The sequence below is a fragment of the Cinclus cinclus genome, chromosome 1 (assembly GCF_963662255.1).
Source record: "Cinclus cinclus chromosome 1, bCinCin1.1, whole genome shotgun sequence".
Lineage (NCBI taxonomy): Eukaryota > Metazoa > Chordata > Aves > Passeriformes > Cinclidae > Cinclus > Cinclus cinclus.
In genome coordinates, this window is record NC_085046.1 from 117,103,057 (window position 1) to 117,122,449 (window position 19,393).

The window sequence follows — 19,393 nt, forward strand, 5'->3', positions numbered from 1 at the left end:
CAGACTGGACACTGGAAGCATTTCTTTACTGAGAGGGTTGGTCAGACACTGAGACAGACATCCTAGGGACGTAGTCAATGCCCCAAGCCTATCTTCTTGGCATTTCCATTTTCCACTACTTTCTGACTTGTGCAGCAGAGTTTTTTTCTTTCCTGCCTCTATTTCCTATTTCTATTGTAGTCTTCTGGTCCCAGTAAATCCCTAGCGCTTCAAAGAGCAAGTGCCTGTCCCTACCCCAGACAACTGTGTGAAATCCTTACAAATTTGTGTCAGTAAAATTCAAACATTTTGTAAAGTTGCATTATTTTTACCAAATTGTTCATTTAGGAATACTAAAATGCTTTGAAGGTATACTGGAGCAAACTGGAGGATTTTCTTCATAATTTTTAAACACAAATTTGAGTTTGTGTATTTGTAATAATTAGTTATTGGTTTTAAATTTTCTTTAAAACCAGTGAAAACAAAGGTTTTATCCCATAATTTTTGTAATCATGCTAACAACATTTCAAAAACACTGATTTTGAAATGGTCTGGAACATTTTTCCAACATTTTAAAAGGACTCTAAAATGAAAAAAGAAATTGCTTTTTATCCTTATTTTTACACCCTGTAATCTGGGCACCTTGAACTTCCCACACAACATCAACCTTTTGTGCTTTCATGTAGGAAAAGTCAACATTTAATCATAAAAGGGTTTGAGAGTCTATATTAAGAATACAATCTAACTTGGTAGCTGCTGTTTGAGATCCTGCACGCTATGAATTTCATACAGTAGAAATTAAAATCTGGTATAATTTCATGACCCATATCACCTTCCCTCTCACAGATTCCAACTGTGTGAAGTTATTTCCATAAAGAAGTGTGGGGATATTGTAGGAAGCAAACTGGATTTACCAACAGTTCAAAGCTGTGGTGAATATTACATTTAAAGCCAATTCCTCTTATTATAGATACGTTTAACACTTCCTGAAAATTCCCTTCAAAAAAGTAACAGTAATTTTCATCAGCTCTGGGAAAAGAGTCATCAAGTATCTCCAGGTGTAATGTATTTTTAGTAGAATCACCCAAACTGTTAGCCACAGTTGTGAACTCTGCTGAGGAAGTCTCTCGGTGCTGCGGTGGCAAGCTATCTGCCCACAGGCAGTTTAAGTGCTCCAGATAGAGGTGAAAGACCTTAAAAAAAAATTCTAAAGCCATGCCATAAACAGGAAGCATTTTAAAAAATCATTTTACCCAGTTCCTAAAAGGATGGAATGATAGAAAGAGAAACAAACTGTTCTGAGAAAGGAGCAGCCTGAGGAGACCGCCTTTGCTGCAGGTCATTGGTCCTGCCCAGCTCTACCTCTCATTTTCTCACTTAGGCACTTACCTAATTCTGCCTCTGCAGAAGCCCCTTGGCTTTTCTCTACTCACGCTCAACCTCCCTCATTCCCTTTATGCTTTCCCAGCAATTCCCAGGAAGTTATTTCCAATAATCACCTAATTTCCTGCATGAAGCAGCACAGGACGCCCCAAGACTCCCATCATCTTGCATGACCACTTCTAGCCTGCTTGGACTTGTGAAGTCCTGCTGCTCTCTGCCCTTGTAGACACAGAGGTTAGCAGAGTCTAAGCAACTTTTCTTAATTGTCAAACTCCAGCGATTTAATTCCTGAGACCGGGAAAAGAGGATTTCTAAGACGGACTTTTACAGCCCTCTCACATTTGCTCCCATTAAAGGGCAGACCTGAGACGAGAAGAAGCTCCAGACTGGCCCCAAAATCTGAGCTGTGTCAAAACAGATTCCTTTTAGAGGATGTTTCCTCACCTAGAAATACAGGAGAACAAGCAAGTAAACAAACAAAACTCCAGCCACTTTGGACACATTCCCTGCATGCTCACAGATCATCCTGCCTAAGCACAGCAGTAGTGAGGGACCCTGGCCAGGCCAAGGCAACACCATCCAGACCTCCTGGAAATGCAGCAGGTGGTAACCTCTGCAAGGGAGATAAAGACTTGGAAATGGCAGTGATTTGTACCCTAGGGAGATAGCCCGGAGCCACTGCTAAGAATGGATTTGGGTTTTTTTTCTCTATTTGTTCACTCAGCTTGAGTAAAGCCATTTGGGGAGCTTTTTGTTTGCTTTTTTTCCTTTTTATTGCTTTCATTCATCAACATCATCCAAAACTAAAGCCTTGCTAGGAATGAAAATACAGAGCTGAAAGCACATTTTTTTTCTATGCACAGAGTGAAGGATCCAAGTGCAGACTCTTTCTACCTATATGAAGATGCAACAGGACCAAAGGACAGCTGTCACCCCTTAAACTCTTAAGCTGTCAGTACGAATGGGTTTGCTTCTACATTCAGAGAATTTGGGGTTTCTATGTATTTTCAGCTTTTAAGTTCTCAGTAAATGTGGATGGTGTCAGACAAGCAGAGAAATAAGACAATAAAACATCTGTTTTGCTGCTCTAAATTTCACAATGCATATTTTTAAGGCCTTGCTGCATTTCTTACTGCCATTTATCCCCTCACTCTCATCAGTGGGTGTGGATAACAGGTTTACTTACTGACTGGCCAGTTGTATGTGTTCAACAGCTCTAACTCAATGACATCACTTATTAGGGAGATAAATGAGGGCAATTAAGCATCATGGCCATAAGTGGTGAAACTTTCTGCAATGAGAGCATTATTAAAATGACAGAGTGCTTGTCTGTGCCTGCCCAAGGTGTGTGATTCAGCCTCTCTCCTTTGCCTGGTAAAGTGACCCCCAGCAGCACATCTCACATGCATTGTTTCTATAGGGCTACATAAAACCTCTCAGGTAAAGTGGCAACTTATATTGATGGATTTCCATTTCATTTTTAAGAGCCATCTTCTTCTATGTTATTTAGAGTTAAACAGGACAGCTGATAAACATTACACTTTAGCTCATGTTTGTTTAAACTACTCACTTAAATAACCTCCTCAGATGCTGATAAATGGCACCTTCAGAAAGAATAGCTGTTACTTTTTTGCATAATATACTGATGTTTAAGGTTTTTTATAGTATATCATACACACAGCCTTGCTCTGTCACTCAAAACACAAATGGCATTTGTTAAAATCCTTCCTTTCAATACTGTCTGGCTGATGTTTCCAACAATTTTTAACACTGGATTTGAAAGAAGACGGGAAATTGCCATGAAACTGGAAAGTCTATTTTGAAAAATCAAAAACCAGGTTTCAAATTAGAGCTTGTTTTCCTCAAAACTTAAGTTCTCTGATTTGGGCAGAAATGTGGTGATAAAGATCTGGAAAAACAAGACTACTGCAGGAAAAAGAAACAAGTAGGAGTAATACATGGAGAGAGGCAAAGATGGACAACTATCATATGAAGAAGCAAGAAAAAAAATGCACAGAAAGAGAGAGAGAGGACAAAACTTAAATGTAAAACAAGTATGAAGGAATGAGAAAACATGAACTAGACAGGGTGCTCCAGGCTTCCCCCTGTAGCACCAGGATATAGGACTGAGCTTTAGGACAGCATCCTTACCAGTCTGGGGCATCCCTGCCTCTTCTGCCCTCCTGCAGAAGGAATGTGATCTGCATCAGGCACCATAAAAACCCCAGCATCTCGCAGGGGAGATGATCCCAGCATGGGAACCCTGTAGGGTTTCTTGGGAGACCTGCAGACACGCTATGCATGTATGGAACATACACAAAATGCATATAGATGAAGCAGCTGTGACGGCAGATCCTTGCCCTTTTTAAATGCCATAAAGTAAATGTATTGCACAGGCTGTGATGTGGTTGGCAAGAAAATGGAGATGTCCCTCTACTCTTGGATTGAAATGCTTCATTTTATAGAGCACATGATTTACCTGTGTTTTGTATCCTAACACACACTGCCCAGAGCACAGTGCCCAGAAGCCTGTTTCCAATGCAGCTCCATCGCCAGGAACATCAGGGAGGGTGGAATGGGAGCCAGGAGCAGCGGGGTAGTGCAAGCTGAGGCCAGCTGCACCCTGGCCCCCAAGAGCTGCCTGGGAGAGGAAACCTGAAGCAAAGCACTGCTTCTGAGGAGTCTCTTCCAGGTGTATGAAGAGGGATATAACCCTGGGGTCAAAAAACAGAGAAGAGGCAAATAAATTGAGGCTGGATTTGAAAACAGACAGGTACCTACCTTGGAAAGATATTGCACACAGGTTAATAAGAATTTAGAGGAGCTGTCTTCTTCCTCTGAATTGATGCTCTGTTTTCTAGATGTCAGGAGACCTTGAATGCATTTACTGCCATTCTTTCCATCCCTGCCGAGCCATCTACAGTGGTGAGCCTATGGAATTAAGTGCAGAGAAAGATGGAAATGGATTAATAATTTAGCCTTTAGGTCGATCTTTAAATGTTGTTTCACAGAGCTGAAAGGCATCAAGAGTTAAGGAGAAACATACAAAGGGACTCTAGGGAGAGGACATGTGTTCAGACCGTGACACAAGGCACGGAGGGCAACAACATAGGTGCAGCTAAACTGTGTGAAATTAAGAATGTATATTTATGTGCTCAAGAATGTGCCTAAATTATGAGAAGGATAATGCTAAAACAGACACAAAGTTAGGAGCCATCATAAGGAATATAAGAATAACCATGCCACATCAGAACAACAATCCATCTAGTTGGCCTCTTACATCTCACAGCAAGGTTTAAAAATGCATATTAAGCCATGTCCTGCACTGGAAATAATGTGCTAGCCAAAATGACCAAGCAGTCAGGGTATTTCCTTCTTTAACACAGTAGTGCTCATACTGTTAGAAAATAATTTATTCTAATGTAATGTGACTGAATGCTCTCAATAGGCACAGAAATGTTTTATACATTTGCTTAATCCTGCTGATTCTTGGCTTAGTAATATCTATGAAAGGCGTTACATTAGTTAATAAGGAGTTGCATAAAGACAATTAAACTTTGATAACTGTTAAACTATCTGCAATTCAGGTTCATTTATTGTTTCCATTTTATGCCTTTAAGGAAAAGTAGAGAAATAAACATTTTTTTAAAGACTGGACCAACTGTGTTTGAGGGGAAAATGTTGCTTCTCTAACCTCCACTTCTTTTTGTTTACCACCCCAAAAGTCATCTTCCTCCTCAAGGAGGCAGAACCTCTTTGCTGCCCATGGTCAACAGTTTTGTTTGCTGTTGACTTCAGCCAAATAACAGAGCCACCTCAGTACTTATATTTCTTGACTGGACAAAACCAAGAGGGTAGTTGCTGTTATTATTTCATTGAGGATGCTGCCTATGTTTACCATATGGTGCTATAAAAATGCAGAACACCATAATACATATATTTATTGTTTCCTACATGAGATGATACATTGGAAAAAAATTATTCTTCAATGACAGCAAATATACATGTTCTGTGTTTCCCCAAGTGTATCTGTGTTTTTTAAATCAGACAGCCTCTGTAATGCAATGAAATCAGTATACTTGTGTCATAGATTATCAGAATAATAAAGAAAATCTGTTTAGGGAGAACTAGAACATATATATTATGTTAAGTTTGTAAGAAAGTTGTCACCTGTTTGCTTCTATCACACACTTTAACCTTGGATGGTGCCTCTTACATCTCACTTAACCTGCACTATAGATAAGTTCCTGCTCCCCAGATGAAATTTCAACTCTCACCTGTGAAAAAAATTGAATATAGATATATAGATGCTAAAGGATAGACACTACACTAAGTCCCCAGTTTTAAAATGGCATAGTATACAATGGGGCCGTTTCTCATATAGATATCCTCCAGCTGAAGGTTTTATTATTATTGCTATGAAAGAAAAAAAGTAGTTTGGATTATTCTCTTTCTGAAACAGGTTGTTAATGCAGGCCCAGAATAGGATGGTCTCACAACAAATTATAGCACAGGTTATTTCATAGGGAGTTTATTCAATAACAAAATTTAGTGTGTTAGTACCAAGCCATTGCTTTATCACATACATTTCTCTACGCAGTTAAAATTCACCCTGTGCTTTAAAATTTGACCTGCACACTGAATAGATTTTCATTAAAATATTTAAAATAAATCTTATCTTTTCTCAGGAGCAATGAGGAGAGGTGGGTGTCACATTTTGCATTTCACCTCCATCCTTTTGCATTTTGATGTAAGGCAGCAGAATGCCTGCTACTATTTAATTAAACAGGAATCTGGATTAACTCCAGCTGTGGGCCGTGTAATCAGGGCTTGTGAGTGTGTTCAAGAAGGGGTGTTTTCCCTGGCTCATATTTCATTCCTGCATGGAAATCTGCTCTCACTCAAACCTGTCCACATGCTGCAGTAAATGATTTTCCCTCCTTTCTGAATCATACGCTTAGGCACCCCCCACTACAATGCTTTGAAAATAAACAAAAAGCCACAAACAGTTTGACTGGTCCACTTACACTAAGTACTGTCTAATGACAAGAGGCTTTCTTTGTTCATGTATAAATCTACCATTTATTCAAGTTTATACCGTAATGACTGTAAGATCTATTAAATTGTTTTCTGCAGATTTATGTTATTCTCTCCAGATGATGACAATTTAATTGCTTTTGCCAATGGCTTAAGACATGCTCAATGCTCAGAAGTGAATTTACGTTTCCTTAAACATGCATATCACCATCATGAATGACAAGCACACTTCAGAGTCTTTCTACTTCTCTAAGTGCTTTTGCTATCATTCAAAATGATAAATTATATATAAAATAAACATGATACATCTGGCTAAAACTACAAATCTTATTTTTACTTTGTCCTAAGAGAAGAATATTATCCCAAACCAATGTATATATATTGTGGAGAGTCTATGCCATCCATGAACATCAATGCGTTCAAGTCTAAGTGCGCAACAGTGAAAATGTGCGTATAAATTCATGAACTGGCACATCCATGAGAATTTGTGATCATATTTTATTTTCAATAGACTATTCTGAGTATTCACTTTGCCTCTTTAGATGTCATCACTGATCTATGGTGGTGCTTTTGACAGAGTGTGTCTCAACCAACATAAGAGACAATTGTCAAATAGATGTTGCTCACTGCTCATTTCCATAGGCTGGACATCTTTTTGTGGTAATCTGATATGGCAAGTTTTCTCAAGCTATCAGCAAAGATTCAGACTACAGATGATAATGAAAACTAAATCAGAGTTCATCATGCATAAAAGATTCTGAAACTTTGAATTTTTTTTAATTTTGTAGCTTGTGTGGAGGTTACAGATGGGTAAACTCAAAAATGCTTGGCCTTACTACAATATTAGATTTGCTGGCCAAACATCACCTGCCAAAACAAACTAGAAATAAATAGCTCTCCATTTTCAGCAGAACAGAGCCATTTTCCCTCCCTTTTTTATTTCTATTTTAGTCTTTCTTCCAATCCATCAGCTGAAAAGACTGTTGAATGTAATTATGGAAAATATGTCCAAATTTTAGACTTTTTGATAAATTTTCTCAAGGACATTTTAAGTGGCCATTTTGATCACCACAGATTGCATATTTGAGTTATACAGAGTCTTATAGGGACATATAGTTGCACGTGACAGGATATTTCTTTGTCTGCCATCATGTCCCATAGTCAGACTCTGGGGAAAGTGAAATTTTAGATCTCACTTTCTTTCTATTCTTAGGTTTTGTTTTTTTTAATTGAAGAAGAAAAATTACTCTATATTTTCTTTTTTGTCTTCAGGATGCTATCTAATTAAATTTCTAATGATGTTCTTCACTGCTTTTCCACCTACCTTTCATGCCAATCCTTACAAAAGAAACTAGTATTACAGTACTTGCCTCTATAGTGTTTCTCGTCAAGACAGTGGGTGAGGAAGTTTTAATGTCACTCCTAGAATCTGCTCTGATGAGATTCTAATTAAGTTGCCAGTATAGAGAAAATTAGAAAATCACAGCAGTTTAAAGCTTAACCTTCAAGGAAGCTTGAGCAGATATGAATAACGTTATTTCTGGAGGATGGCGTGAGCGCAGTTGCGGGCGCTAATGTGAAGCGATGCATGCTCAGTACATCGTCTTTCCACACGGTTAAGTGGAACAAGTCATAGTGCAAGTGCATATTTAAGTCCTTGAGGATATAAGATATACTCCTATTCTTGAAGGAAGTGGTGGTGACTAAGGCAGTTTAAATGAAATCATATGGTCAAGAGTACTCTCTTTACTTCTTATTTCTGTCTCCAACCCAGGTCATGGTTTGACTGTACCTACATCATTTCACTGTTACCAACTTTCACCGGCCATAAACAACCAGACAACTTTGTATGACATCTGATTTTTTTTGCAGCAAACTCAGATTTATGATTACATTTATACCCAGTTTCTCATTCTGGATGAAGAGCTGTTTGTCTCAGATTTCATATCATGTTCAGGATTCTAATATTTAATTGCTTGTATATGTAAAGCAACAACTACATATATGCTTACATTCCACTCGTTTGGAAATCAGGAAAGCAAACTCGATGTGAAAAACTGCTCATACACATTTTATATGTACTATCCTTTTATCCTTATTTTGAGTGAATAAATGCTGGGACTGTTCTGTGCAGATATACTTCAGCAATAATTTGCAGCTTTAAAAACATTCCAGATTTTTTCCTCCACCTCTGTTTTTAATACTGCTGTGCTTTTCAGCCGCGAAGACAGCACAAGTCAGCCAGGCAATCCCATGACAAACTCCACTAAGGACTTCACAGTTAACAAAACAATGAATGAAACATCATTCTGGCACACGGAACAGCTTTCTGCTGTCTTCTGCCGCCTTTGCTTTTTTTATCCCCAAGTGGAAAAGCAACTTCAAAAACAAGGTGCTGTCATTTTAGCAAAGGAGAATTAGGACTGTGAAAGGATGAAGTGTCCTTGCACAGAAAGACTGCAGCTAAAATTGTATCAATATTCCTGTTATAAACTGATAAACACAGAGCTCTGTGAGGTCAAGTTGTACATGCTTGAGCTGACATGCCAATCTGCCAGCAGTCATATGGTTCTCATATGGCGACACGCCACAGATGCCAGGAAAATGTGAGAAGTTTCTGGCTCATTTCATTTCACTCTCCTGAATGCCATGTTTGCCTGCACACACACACCACACACACACACACACACATATACACACACACACACAGAGTAGATTTTCTGTTTTAAATAAAGCTATTGTAGAGCATGTATTTCCATTTCCTTAAAGCATTTGCAAGAACTCACCCAAGCTGATTCCTGAGACTTCATAGCAAGACTTGTCTTGGAAATGAGAGCAGGTTTGTTGGGTTTTCTGTTGTTGTTTTTTGTTTTTTGGGCTATTTTTTGCAAGCCTTCAAAACACTCCCCTAGCCATTTTTAAATGACATAAAAAGATGGAATTAGAAAAAGAGACAGACAGGATAACAACACATCATATGCGGATGCATTTTGCACTTTTGTAATATACATTTAGGGAAAGGAATCAGATAAGTTTTAGTTGTCTCAGAATGAGACTTCTTCCAGTCTCTAACAACATTAAAACAGCTCTTATTAATGCTTGAACAGCGGCAAGTTTTTCTTTCTTTAGTTGTGTTTCTTCAATGTTCATTTTTGTATAAACAATATAATGCCTCTATCACATGGACTGACATGATAACACATTAACAATTGTCTATATTCATATTTGGTAAACAGACCACAATTATTCATTGGGTATATAATGCACAATTTGCAAATTGTTGAAATATGTATTTCCACATCAGACCATCTTTCAAGCTTTTACTGTCTTTTTTGTCAGGTTCAATTGTCTTCAAGAGGAATTGTTTTCCTTTTCTTCTTTTTAAACTGTTACTAAAGGGAAAAGGCTGAGACAAATATAACTACAGTAATTTTTAATGAAAAGCCTTTCTTCTATGACTGAGGGCATATACTTCACCTGTGTCTCACCAAATCCAGATACTGTGATTTTAAATTAACTTACTTCAAATGTTTAATGCAAAAACATAAACAGGTCTTAGGCTTAAAACATGAAAGATAAAAAATGCACAGTGTGTGTGTGTGTGTGTGTGTGTGTGTGCATGTACACATGCACCCATACATGCAACTATGCAAGGAGTGGTGATTTCTCCAGCAAGGATCAACTTTGAAGTTAACACTTACCTTTTGGTCAGAAATCTCTCTCTTCAAGAACATTAAAAATACCACATTTCTGGCAGCTTCAAACACTTGAGATGAGTCTACAGGAAAATATTTTTTTTTTCTTTTCTGCTATTAAGTTTTGCCTTTGTAGGATCACAATTTATAAATGTTTGAGCTAAGGACACTGAGTCAGGAACACACAGTAACTTTTGTATGTATAAAAAGGTAGGAGTTGATGTTATTAGTCCCTAAATTTATAAGATCAGGAACAAGAAATAACAGAGAATTCTTCTCTGTGCAGTGAAGATATGCATATTCCAAAAAAAAAAAAAAAAAAAAAAATAGATTTTTTTAGTTTTTCTCCCATTTACACATCACTTGTAAATCAAGGGAGAAAGGTCAGCTCAGATGGTATCCTACCTTTGAGGAAAACCAAGTTTGAGTCCTTGTTGGGCCTAAAGTCTCCTGCACAATCCTGCTCCTAAGTCTTTAATTAAGGTACTGCCTCCCCCCCATCCCCTTCCCCAAATCTGTTATGGTTTTGCATTTGACCTCTAAATATGGGGAACCAGGAACGCTTCTGATCTTGTGGGTTCAAATGAACATCCTGTCTACATCCCAGTGCTGGAGAAAGGCTCATATTGCTGTCTCCAGCACCCTAATTTTCATGGGAAAGTGAGTCCAGCTGCCAGTGAGAGCACAGCTGGGCTTTGGTGTGGTCCTACACCTTGCCAGCAGGGAGTCCATGACCTCAAAGCTGGCCATGGCACAGGTCACAGGACACTCACCAATGTGTGAGGTACTCACATGCTGCACATGGATGCTCAAGACAAAAGACAATAAAAATGCAATTTGAGAGTTCTGCAAGTCATCACATGACTTCTGTTAAGTATGTGAAAGACAAACACTGTGACTGAATTAAAACTAAGCCAAATAACTTTTCTATTTAGAAAGCAAGCACTGCTGGAATACACTCCAGTGACAAATCCCTATTTTCCTTCCCTGAGCCCCATGGGTTTAATATCACTTGAAAAAGTCTTTCCTTTTTTTCCAAGATCTTGCCTAGTTTCTCTGGCTTCAGTAAAGAAGAGATTGCTTTAAAAATAAGCTATTCTCAGTAGACTGATGAAGTGCTCCTGAAATATTTTGACTTTCAAGTGTCATCAAAAAACAGTATCATGTAGAATGGAGTCCTTAGTATGAGTTTGGAGTTTCTTGTTCATCTTTTTCCCGAGGTCAGTAACTGTGAAAAGTATCACCAACTCGGATCTACATGTTTTTTTATAAAGCTTTTCTTTCCTAGTGTTTTTACTCGAGGGACCCTTATCATTGCAGCAAGAATAACAAGGAAGCTGAGGAGCAGAATTCCAGTTTGTTTGTTTGTTGCTCTGTAAAACACATACATTTGCACAAATATTTTTGAATAAACATTTGTGTTTGTACTTGCACAGCAATTAACAGATTGTAAATACCATCCAAAGTACAGCATCAACTTAGCCTTATTGTATATTCAGCCCCTGCTTGGATTTTGGTACGTAAGACATGAGTCCCAACTGGATTTCACTTTTCTTGTTTAAGCTGTCAGTGTAGATAAAGGACTTCTTCAATGGAGTCAGTCTGATTTAACTCAAGGTACTTGCTCTAGAGATTATATTAATGGAATCAAGACAGGAGCACTCTCAAACATTGATTTCAACACTGCAGGCATTGTATATTGTATATTGTATATTGTATATATGCTGTCAATACTATGAGCTCCTTGCAATGATCAGAATTTCTGTCCCCAAAAATTAAAGCATTAGAACGTAATTCAGATGACAACAAACATTGTGCATGTAGCTTTATCTTAATACTCAAATCATAATTTTTTTTTTAACTTAATTTGTCAAGTTCATAACTATCACTTAGAATTTGCCGACAAGGAACCTGATAACACATCATATCAAATTCCATTTTACAACTGTTTCCTTGGAAACACAGGCATAAAAATGGGCCATGCACAATGGAATGAAAGCAAACAAATTAAAATTATCCTCGAAGAATTCCCACAAATCACAAACTCTTCATATAGTTAAAATTCATGCAAAACCAGGGATAATGATTCTTACAATAAGAGAATCTTTAGTCCCACATTGCCATAGACCTTACTTACTTTGGCCCTGATCCATCAAATCACTTTAGCATGTATGAAACTTTAGATGCATGAGATATCCCACTCAACAGCACAGGTCGTGGTTAAGGTAATTAATGTAATGTACTTAAAAACTGCACAAGAGGTGGCTTTGTCTCCAGAGGTTAATAACTCCAGAGGTTATTAGTAAGAGCACACACACACACACACACGTGTGTGTGTATATATATGTAAATAAATGTGTGTGTGTATATATATATATATATATATATATATATATATATATATATATGCACGCTGTAGGCTATGCATACATCTTTGGAAGTCATGCTCAGGAGTAAAAATAACATATAAAACACTTAAGTATTCATATACTGTAAGTTATGACTTCTGATTATATTAAACCATAAAAAGATAATTCGATAAAGGTTGGAAGACATTGATTTTGAGCAATCTGTTTATACAGGGGTATAAATTTTCTTTTTTATAAAAATTGCATGCCATTTCAAAGAAGCAAAATACTTTTTTGGTTGACTTTTGGGAATTTCTGCTATAGGTTTGAAGTGATTTCAGAGTAAGATTACAGGTGACCTGATAATAGAACTGTCCTGAGATTTACAGCTCTCTTCCTAAAAATGCCCTTTTTATTTTTTTACAATTATCAAGCAAACCAACACTTTTCCACCTTTTTATTGTAATAATTAAGATAGGTATGTGGATTCTTGTACTTTCATTTGAGACTTAATGCATCAAACTTATATGCAGGACTATCACAATGCAGATATTATGCTGTCAAATGTATTCTTCCTCCCAGTAAAACATAGCACCAACAATCAGATAGCATTTAGTTCTACCACTCCTTGCATAAAAAAAGCAATCTGATCAGAAGCTTTTCAGAATACCATTTTTGGGGGGTTTTGTTGTTTTGTTTTGTTTTAATTTTGGGGGTTTTTTTGTTTTGTTTTTAATTTATTTTGGTTTTTTTGGGTTGCTTGTTTTGCCATCTACATTTAGGTAAAAATGTCGTGGATAAAAAAGGAATTTGTCTTGGGGACTTTATTCCATATTTTACATCACACAATATCTTCTGTCTTACTCCAAGATAAATGTTACCAATAATTCACTAGTAACTGTTAACTAAACCAAGTTACTTTATGGTATGTTCAAAGATTTCAGATCTCAAAATATTTGTAAAGAAGTTACTGACCCATTTCTACAGACAGGGATACTGACGTACAGACTGCTCAACAGAACTGGCCATTCCCCATAGATTTTAGATTTTAACTGAGGTATTTTAATTCAATAGATTTTTAAAGGATCTCACAGCACGTGGAGTATAATGAAAGTCCTACTTGACCTAGGCACAGTAAAGAAGAGATAAAGCTAGAAAAGTGAAAGATATCTAATGTGAAGATGAAAATGGGTATCAAGTTCTGTTGAAAAGAAAGATCCCTTAGTGTAAATGCTTCAATTTCAGAATACAAGTCCTGAAATGAGAGAAAATTCATAAGTGCTTGAATCATCTCTTCTTTTATTTTTTGTCTTTCCTCAACTGTAAAAGAAATATTAAAAGTACTTAACTAATTCTAATGCAAACTTTCTTTCCCAGTAATTTTGTCTCATTAGCATAAAAAGTGGAATATTTTAGTCACAATTTTATAACTCATGAGATTTGAAAAGCAGATAAATGTTTGATTTTTTTGTTAGTATACATCTCGTTTTGCAAAGTTCAGTCCCAGTTTCACCAGCTTTTTCATATAACTCTAGATGAAATCAAACCTTCATTCATCTAAAACCACGATTGTTCATTTTTCCTTCAGTCCTACCTGTCCTTTGCATAGCAAGTTGATGCTTGACTGCTGAGAAAAAAGCTATACCACACTAAATATTTGTAACATGTCTGCTAGCCCTCACAATATTTCCTTAAAAAAAGTTAATGCGTAAGAATTAATAGAATCATTTCAAAACTGCAGAATGTCTCAATTTTTTGTCTATTGTTGTGTTTACCTTCACTACAATAACAGCCACCTGAGGGAAATCTAATTTCCAGAGCTTTAACTTAAATGATTGAAGGTGTTAAACATCTCAAATTCTCTTGAGACTGAGTTGTTTATAATGTATTTCCTTATTCCTGTGTATAGTGCTGCACTATTTTATGTACTCAAAAGTTTTTAACCACTGTTTTCCTCTCATGGTTTCTTCCAAAATTTGTACATAGAAATGGAATACTGCATGGTCTTTGTAAAAGTTAAACTTAAACCAGATATAAATGATATGAAGGAAATAATGAAATACATTTGTTTCTTGTCACTGTTGACATAAATTCAAACTGGCTAAGAAGGATGCACAGAAAAGTGTTGTTCTCCACTGCCCTCGCAGTTAGATGTCAGTTGAACATGGTTCCAGTGTTTGCTATCTAAACGTTTAGAACAGGATTTGAAATTGTTTCAATAGAAGACAACAGGAATTCTTGCCAGCTATAGAGAGAATCCTGAGGGTGCCCTGTTTCTTTATTTAATGGGATCTAATTTTACATAAGATTTCATGGTCATTCTTGGATCTGCTATGATCCAAGAGAATGTTGTGTCACTTTCACATTAGAGCAATGCCTTTGTGTTTCTTGGTTACTAGTAGGTAGAAGGTAAACTGAGGGCTCAACCCATGGATTTAATTTTAGCAGTTGCTAAAATATGGGTAGAAGCTTCAATGAGGAATGTGTCTTTTCACAGCTGCACAAGGCTATCACAGCACTGCAACAAAAGTTACTGGTACTTGGCAATAATTTTGTGTTGAGAGATGTGCCAAAATCAGTATGTATATTCTTGAATATTTCTGGAAAACTGCAAAATTAAGCCCAGTTAAATTATAGGATTTAATATAGAGCTGCCATCTCCTACCAGGGACTAGAATGCTTTCTTTCTGGCATAGTCATTTCTGGACTGTTTTTAGTTATTGTCAAATTTGATCCTACACATTTGTGCAAATAAGTAATATGAAGTGTCAGGAGGCTTTAAATGATGTTAGTAGCTACAAGTTGTGTACAGCAGGACTCTGTAAACCTCATAAAGCTTTTTTGCCCTGAAAGTCCAACAATGAAGGTTTTAGGGCTCCTGTTGCAGATTTCAGTCTTTTTTTGAGAATTAGTTCTACTGAGATTTCTGTTGGCCCTCTTTCCTCACATTGTTTCTTCCCCCTTCAGCTGAAACTATTGCATTTATATCTCAAGTGCATGTAACATTCCTGACCTGTGTGGGCAGCGTTAGCAGTGTGAGAGCTGCCTTACACCTCCTGATCCTGTAACAAATTGCTTTTCCAAAGTCTCTGCAGGTTCTGCAAGGTAATGATGTGACTGCCCAAAATCTGTAGAAGGATCTCCATTACAGGATAGGACACCAGCACAGTGTACACTACCAGTGAAAAACTTCCTGCGTTTAATCCTGCAACAAGACCCCAGACTTCTTGGTATGACACAGAAGTAAACTGCAGTCACTGTCTCTGAAACACCATCAGAAATCTCACCATGCAAAATGTAGTTATTACCAAATCACCAAAACCATACATATATCCTTTTATTTTTTTTTAATAACCACTGTTTCTCACACCTCTTTTGTTACTCAATTTTTGAACCCATTTCCTTATCTCATGGTCTTTAAGCATTTATCGAGTCACACTTTAATGAGAGTGATGCATGGTAACTCAGAAAGTCAAAAGCCATTAAATTACTGAAGGACTGAAGTATTAAAATAAAATCTCCCTGAAGGTTGTTTATTTCTAAATTTATATACAGAGAGGAGGAGCAGAGGGGAAGGTTTTGCTTTTCCCTTAATTCTGCCATATTGTCTGATTCACAGCCGGAGACAAACTGAAATGGCCATCTGGTTGATGTGCATACAAAAGGAGTGGTTTGCCAGACAAAGAAAGTACCTTTTATCATACAAAGCAATGCATGTCCTCTTACCAGGCTTCCATTCTGTGGATCTGGTGGAGCTGCAGGTATGTAGGAGCAGACCCTACATAGCACCTAGATGTAGCAGCTGCTGTTAAAATAGTAATGCAAGTACCAAGGGCTCTGTGGTACATGCATAACATAAAATATACTGCAACCATTCCAAGTATTTTCAGCTCCTGGTTTCTGATTTTAGCTACACCATTCCAGTTCACTAATTTGCTCCCATCACAGGAGAATGTACAGCATTTTCTGCTTAAATAACAATTAGAAATCAGGGACCACTGTGTAAATGGACCTTTTTAGATAGGGGCATGGATTTTGCAGCTATTTAACACTGTCCACGAATGTATCTACTTTTTGAGATGTTAATTTTGTGTCTACATGCCTAAAAGAGAAAATTACTTGAAAAGCATCTCCTTTTTGTCCATATTAACTTTTGCATTCTTAATAAATATACCCAAACACTTCCAAATGGGCACTCCCTACTAGTTTGATTTCATCTATATTTCAGTTCAAACTGATGATCCCAGTGTATCCACCACTCAGACTATGTAAAATGTCCCACAGATTTTTAAAGAAAAGTCGACAGCTGTATATTATGATAAACATTCCCCTTTCCTGGCCATAGCTGTTCAGAGGAATGCAAGAAATTTGTGTTATTTCACATGCACAAGATATCTGCTGTGTTTATGACTTAATTTTTCCCTTCTATGAGGTACCTTCATTAGATGAAAGACAGCCATATCTATGAGACACAGGCATTTTTGTTCAAAATCAATCCTTTATTTCAATTTTCTCATCCATTCTTCTCCATTGAAACCTCCTGCTCTTGATACTGGACTCTGTTGACCTCCTCTTAAGGGGGTGTTTCATTGCCTTTGCTGCAATGATAACTATGGAAGTAGAACATCTTATTTCCCAATAAAGCTGTCCAGGGAAATGGAATGGAAATTGCCCTGAACTAGCAGTGGAAGAGACTCCACTCCTGAGAGCGGGTTGTTCTATGCTGATATTCCCCTTCTCCTGATTTCATTCCATTTTAAATGATTTGTAAAAAAGATTGAAGCAATATGGTTTTGTAACTAGAATGAGGGTCAAAGAGATAAAGCCAGCAAACAAAAGGAGGGTAAGGAGTGATCCCAGGTTTCTAAGCATCATTGGGCGGTTCATTTCCCTGGTATGTGGCAGGCATGGCAATATTATTAAATGTTCCCAAGGCAACGTTGCTAAGCTCCAAATTCTGTATTTTACTTCCAGAAAACAAAACACTTCCCTTTTACAATCAACTATCCTCTCCATCAATATGTAACAAAATACCCAGTATAAGAGCTGTTTCATTTCAGACAGTGACTTTCAATGTATTTATGCTATTGTGGTATAGGGTCATGTTAAAACCAGGAAGAATCAACTTAAATGTTACTCACAGAATATGGAAATGTAATTGTAGCAAAAATATTCTAATAAGGTTTTATAGGTCCAATACATGTGAAAATAAATGTGCACAAAGGATGCCTTGAAAGATGGTACTGAATTCTAAGTGTCAGTCATGCAAGAAGCAGAGATTTAAAAGCAGTCTTTGTATTCACAGGTCCATGACACAGAGTCCCTATTTGGAATACAATGAAAGACCATTCAAGGACAAAAGTGTTTCTGGCCCTAAATTTCCCTGCACTTCATTCAATTATCTAGAAATCTAACCTCTTTTCCTCCTCATAATATATGACATCGAATTTCTGTGCATTAAGTGAAACTTCCCTGTGCTGGGGAAAGACCTCCAAATTCCTTCGCCATGCAGTGGCAAATTTCAATTGGGTCAGGCGTTTTTCCTGATCTTGATCTAATTCACATGTGTATTGAAATGTACCATGCATTCTCACCCACTAAAAAAGAAATAAAACAATTTGTTATACTCAAACCAGTCTCTGAAGGAGATTTCACATTCATTTTCCCACGGAGGGAGCAACTCAAGCCTCTTCTCCAACAGGAGATAGAGTCCTTGTAGAGGCCCACTGGAGATCATGGTAGGGGAAAACAAACTCTGTAACAAGGGGTGTCCACAGTGTAGTTGTAGACTGGGGCTTGTAGAGTAAACCACCCGATATAGTCTTTGCCCTCTTTTCCACAGGAGCAAGGCAGATTTCCCTGCTACTCTGTAATCAGCATAAGAAACAAACAGAAAATAAAGCAGAAAGAAGAGGCAGCCCAAGACAGAAAACTACCCGGGTTTAGCTACAATTCAGAGAGGTCCCAAATTGATTTTTCTAGAGGCAAGGGCATTAATTTTTGATAACACTTGAGTTCCAGAATCTTAGTGTCCAAATACCTAAATGTCTACTGTTGGTTGCCATAATAAAGATGTCAGTTATTCAGATGTTTTGGCAAGGTCTACACAAGAACCTCGGGCTTATAATATTATATTTATTATTTTACTCTGTTATATTGCTCTGTTTTGGGCACTGTACTGTAGGAAATAACTGTGCAGTTCTCCAGTTCTGGGCTTGTTAATATACCTGTTCTGCTGTGCTCCCTATTACAACCTAGCAGGAGAAAGCAGAGCAGCACCTCGTAATCTCAAATCAAACTTCTCAACAGAGAGATCAGAAATCCTCAGGAGTTTACCTCTAAAACTCTCTCCTCATTCCCTTAACAGCCCCTCTTGGTCAGATCAAGGTTTTGCCACTACTTCTTTAACCAGCTTCCAGAGCACTGGAGTAGCAAAATGCCATTTTGCCTGGTCAAAACAATAGCCTTATACTGGGGCATTTCTGTCTTGGCACCTGTGTACTGGTAAGAGTGAGCATAGCTCTTCTCCCATGCATGCAAAGTCATATTGGTAAAGAGGAATAGAGGTACAAAGGCAACCTACTTATCTATTTTGGAAGCATAAAATGTGCAAGACAGGATGGTCAGCTCTATGTGCAAAATTAGTCAGATGGAACAGAAACCTGGAGTTCAAAACATGACCCGTGCTCCACACTGAATAAAAAAAACAAGATTTTTTAAAAATTGCCTTTGATAACGTTCTGTTTTACAGAAAAATATGTGCCAAGGAGTTACTCAAACACAGTGAAGTTGTTGAAAAGACTCACTGTTGTTGAAAGACTTTGAACCAGGCCAAAAGACTTTCTAGAATATTTCACTAGTAATGAGGATAAAAATGAGTAGCTGGAAAGGCTAAGGGCGATAGGGACATTTTAAAATGTGGTGGTAGAAAACCAAACATGCAAGCGAGCA